This window comes from Dreissena polymorpha, chromosome 11 (genome assembly GCF_020536995.1).
Source record: "Dreissena polymorpha isolate Duluth1 chromosome 11, UMN_Dpol_1.0, whole genome shotgun sequence".
Taxonomy (NCBI): domain Eukaryota; kingdom Metazoa; phylum Mollusca; class Bivalvia; order Myida; family Dreissenidae; genus Dreissena; species Dreissena polymorpha.
This window is the reverse complement of record NC_068365.1, coordinates 14,800,204-14,806,151: the sequence shown is the minus strand read 5'-3', so window position 1 is coordinate 14,806,151 and position 5,948 is coordinate 14,800,204.

Below are 5,948 nucleotides of genomic sequence, written 5' to 3'. Positions count from 1 at the left end.
CTCAAAATTAACATCATACAAATTCATACTTGTAAATAAACAAGAGGGCAAAGATGGCGCTATTTCGCTCACCTGAGAGGAGTCGGTTTATTCAATCTTTACCAAATGTCAAACTTTACCTAGATATTGTCCAGACAAACATGCTGGTCAAGTTTCATCATTATTGAACCAAAACACTGGCATATGGAGTGTTTTTGTTTTTGTAAGATTTGATCTGGTTACCTATATTTTGAGTTGACCCCCTTTACCAAACATCAAAATTTGCTTACAAAAATAAATATTATGACCAATATTCATAAAATCTGAAACAAAATTGTGACCTCTAAAGTGTTTACAAGGATTTTGTATAATATAATAAAAATTTGAACAATCTTAGGGCAATAATTATGGCATTAATTAATTGATTTTGCTCATTAGCAAACTTGACGGAGATCTTTCAGCAACTCTGATCAAGAATGCTTGAGAAATGTGAATGCTAGAGTGCTTACGGACGGCGGACAAAGACCAATCCTAAAACCTCACCTGAGCAATCAGATGAGATAAAAAGTGTGTTTCACCGATCTGAGCCATTTTCCAAATTGTCCGAGAAATCAATAAAACCAATGTATTGACTAAGTTTCACGATGATTAGACAAACAAGAGCTGTCACCATAGGATGACATATGCCCCCTATAAACGCTTTGATAGAAGTTACGAGCATTTTTCGAAACCTAAACGCAAATTTCGAAACCTAAACGCGGACCCTAAGTTCAACGTCAAGGTCACAGGGGTCAAAATTGTTGTGCCCAGGAAAGGCCTTGTCCATATACACATGCATACCAAATATGAAGGTTATATGTCAAGGGACATAGAAGTTATGAGCATTTTTTGAAACCTTAACGCAGATTTTAAAACCTAAACGCGGACCCTAAGTTAAAGGTCAATGTCACAGGGGTCAAAATTTTTGTGCGTATGGAAAGGCCTTTCCATATACACAGGCATACCAAATATGAAGGTTTTATCTCATGGGAAATAGAAGTTATGAGCATTTTTTTTAACTTAAACGCAGATTTTGCAACCAAAACGCGGACCCTAAGTTCAATGTCAAGGTCACAGGGGTCAAAATTTTTGTGTGTATGGAAAGGCCTTGTCCATATACACATGCATACCAAATATGAAGGTTATATCTCAAGGGACATAGAAGTCATGAGCATTTTTCGAAACCTATACGCAGATTTCCAAACCTAAACGCGGACCCTAAGTTCAACGTCAAGGTCACAGGGGTCAAAACTTTTGTGGGTATAGAAAGGCCTTGTCTATATACACATGCATACCAAATATCAAGGTTACATCTCAAGGGACAAAGAAGTTATGAGCATTTTTTGAAACCCAAACACAAAGTGTGACGGAAAGACGGACAGACGAACAGACAGACAGACAGATAGATAGACAGACAGACAGACAGACAGACGGACGGACGGACAGACAGACGGACAGTCCGATCACTATATGCCCTCCTTCGGGGGCATAAAAAAATGTGACTTCTAAAGTGTTCGATCACAACAAGGTTTTTCTCTAGTAACACTGCCCCCCCCCCCTGGCGGCAATGTTATTTTATCGATTGGGACCATTTACGAACTCATCTGAGATATATACAACAGATGTGTTCGTCAGAAACACAATGCCCCCTATTGTGCCGCTTTAAAAAAATGTTTTTTACCTTTGACCTTGAAGGATGACCTTGACCTTAAACTTCCACCACTGAAAATGAGTAGCTTCATGAGAACGCCGCTTTGAATTTTTATATTTTTTTACCTTTGACCTTGAAGGATGTCATTGACCTTGAATGATGACCTTGACCTTGAACGTCCACCACTCAAAATGTGCAGCCTCGTGATAACGCCGCTTTGAATTATTTTTTTGACCTTTGACCTTGCAGGATGACCTTGACATTGAAGGATGACCTTAACCTTGAAAGTCCACCACTCAAAATGTGCAGCTTTATGAGAAAGCCGCTTTGAAAAAAAAAATATTTTTTTTTGGACCTTTGATCTTGAAGGATGACCTTGACCTTGAACTTCCACCACCCAAAATGTGCAGCTTCATGAGATACACATGCATGCCAAATATCAAGTTGCTATAATCGTGTTGCAATAAACGATTCGTGCTTTAATGCTTCAATAACAGTGTCCGTCAAATGACTTTCTTGTAGTAGACATATATTATATTTCTTTTCTTCTAACCATTTGAACATTTTTATACGTTTTTCTATGTTGTTAAGCCCTTTTACATTAATTGTACATATTTTAATACTCTTAAAGAATGGGGTTATAATAAATGATATGCAAGTACATCCTTGTCTATTTAGATACTATCTCAGAAAGATGAATAAACATATCCATGCTATTAAATATGAATATGGGCTAACATGTTAAATCTATAGTGTACAAGACAATATGGTACTTTATCTGCACATAATTGGTGAGTTGCTGACGATAATATTAAACATGTTGTACGTGCAAGTATGCTTAATATAATAATAAGTCTTTCCATACATACTTAATATAAACATAGTTTTTTTTTAAATAAAACATATAAGTATACATCAGTCATTACACAATAGTTGTCAAAGTATGCCTCTCCTTTAAGTATTTGCTTTAAACAATACGAAAATATGCGACAGTCGTTAAAGGATCGGTCTTTAATAACTTAACAAAGATGTTGATTCAGTTGATTAATATAATAAAAATATTAATACACTGATTTCTGATGTGTCGCCTACCTGTTATCGAAAGGCAAAAAATATATAGGTTAGGCATCATAGGTGTATTACATTTTAAATAACATAATTTGAAGTAATGTGATATAAAGGAAATGCACGATTACACAAATTATTCTATGTTTGAAAAATTAGTTCATAACTCGTTCAATATTAAGTATTGTTCAATCATCTATGTAATAAATAATGTAAGCAGTGTAAATAAATAACTTTTCAACATATTTATAAGGAAAAACAAAACACACACTATTAGTAATTTTACTACTTAAACCCTTAAACATTATTGATTGTTTATATAGTTTAGCAATACAATTGTTTTCGTGCACATGTCTGATACACATATTCATTCAAGTGACATTAATACATGTATTTATATGCATATTTCACATATACATATTAGGTCTATTTCTATCACTATATTTATTGACAAGTACATTTCGAACATACATAGTGCGTTCAAGACATATAACTAGTGATTAGACAAAAATATAAATGTGTACGTTATCACTTATTCTATTAGTTAGGTTCTTGACCAATTTTGATTGTTGATATATTGTAACAATACAGTTATTTACATTCACAAATATTGATTATTGTTACACTATTACAATAATTATATTTCGATTCACACTCTAAATGTACATGTTTGTTTTTTATGCTTTGTAACTAGTCCTTAATTGACGTGTGCACTTATAAAGCACGTGCTGGTTTAAGCTTATTATTATTTTTGTATTGATTTAAAAGTTAACTTTTAATATATATATTTTGAGTTGAATGCATAAATGAAATGGACACATTAATTACTTACTGCAATAAGTAAATGCATACACAATGTTGTGCATTGTAAAAAAAACATGCTATCTTCTAGTATACATATTAGTTTTAGTGTTACTTATACATTTATTCACATATACTGTTCAAATTAAAGCATGGATAAAAGTGATATACACATATTCATATACGTGTGCATTTCACGTGTGCATATTAAGTTAAATATTGTCAATACAACTATAACTGATTTTGTCTACATGACTTTCCTTTAATAAATAGTGTGTAAAAAGGTATATAACTAGAAATAAAAAATATGAGAATGTTTGCCTGTTATAACTTGTTTGTACTACTCGACACTTTTACATTAATATATATTGCTCATACATTATTACACTTCATTTGTTTACATACACACTTTTAGTTCACATATTGGTTCAAGTGCTATTTTGTATTCATTCACCTGTGCATTTTAAAGCATTTACTATCCGTGACCAAAGTGTTCATGGTAATTGCTTTTAAATCTAGTGTGCAAACTTCTCGAGTTTCTCGTGGTTTATACTATATAAATGTCCTTGCTGTCTAGATCATTTTTGTATACTGTTCGTCAAAGTTCTGTATACGAGTTTTAGCGCGAAGTTTGCCAGGGTAGATCTATCCAGTAGTGGAACTGCTCTGGTGACACTTTGTGTATATGTTCGTTTACGTCCGAATAGTAGATTATACCATCACGGGACCATGCGGATGTCACTATGTCCGTCTGTTTTTTTCGCACGCATGCGAATACATGAGCGTTTAATTTAGTTAGATGGTCGTTGACGTAGATTGGGGCACTCTGTTTTCGAAGATGTTTTGCGTGACGCATTATGTAGCTCCTTTTCATTCTCGAAACCATTTTTAGAACAATGGGCCTGTCATTATTTTTCTTAAAAATGACGATTCTATGTGTAATGTCGTTCGTTGTAACGTTTAAATCGGGTATGTTTTTATTCAGTGTTTGTATGACTTTTTCTGCCGTTTCATTTATAGTTTCGTTTTCTTTGTCTGTAATGCCTTCTAATTTAATATTACTGCGCCGACTGTATTGTTCTAAATCATTCATTTTTGTTTCATTGGTTTCACCTTGCGATTTTATTTGTTTCTGGAGACGTTCATTTTCGTTCTTTTGTTCATTAACGGTTTTTCCTAACTTTTCAATTTCTTATGCTAGTTTGCCGTTTTCTAGCTCCTTTTCAAACAACTCGCTTTTCACCTTTTCAATTCTGAGGACAAGTGAACCTAGCATTTCTTCTTTTAATTGTAGAACAACATCTTTGATCAGTTCTTTGAGATCACTGCTGTCTTTGGTTAGCATATTGCTAAGTTTTTGGTTTATGCTATGTTGTTCGGATGCGATATTGATCTCGTGTTCATCTTGCGAATCATCTTGTGTGTCACCCCCTTTATTTTTTTGCTTTTTCTTCTTTCGTTTGATGTTTTGCTGCTCAGATACGCTTGTATCGGCATCACTTATGCTACTGATTACACTACGCGTGCGTTTGTCACCTGCCTTTATCGTACTGTTTTCTTTATCCATCACGTAAATATTATTATATAGTTTTTACTTTTCACGTTGTTTTGTTTAAAAGTAACAGTTAAAAAAACAGTTTCAAATTAAAAATGTGTTATCTTTGCTTGTTTGCTTTTCTTTTTGCTGCAGTATAGAAGTTTAATTTCAACGTGCGCGCTAGAGCTTGAATCCTTGTAATCTCATTTTAAAAACAAAATGGCGTCGCCCATATCAATTATGAATGTTTATTTCATCGTTGTTTTCATGTTATTTCAAGTGAAAATAAGTATATCTAATGACGAAAAGTTTTTACCATATATTGTTATCCAAATATCCCACAGTGTTTTTTGTTTCACTTCGCATACTTTTGTGCCCGGAGCCATATCTTTGAAGTGCTTTGGCGGATTTCATTGAAACTTGGTACGAGTATATATATAGATAAGAGGATAATGCACGCCAAGTGGCATTGTACACCATCTGTTAATGACGGAGTTATGGCCCTTTGTATCTTGAAAAAAATGCTTTTTTGTGTCCGGAGCCATATCTTGGAAGTGCTTCTGCGGATTTCATTGAAACTTGGTATGAGTATACATATGGAAAAGAGGATGGTGCACGCTGAATGGCATTGTACACCATCTGTTAATAACGGAGTTATGGCCCTTTGTATCTCGAAAAAATGCTTTTTTAAGTGTCAAATATAACACTGTCGTGTCCAGAAGCATATTGGCGGAGGATATCAATTCAACGAATTTGCTGGTTTTAACATAAATTATCTTTGTCTTGGCAAAGGGTATAATTTGTAGTACAACTGTAGGAGCGTGATGTCGACACTTCAGGTACAAGATTACTCCTAAAACTACCACCAGGAACACG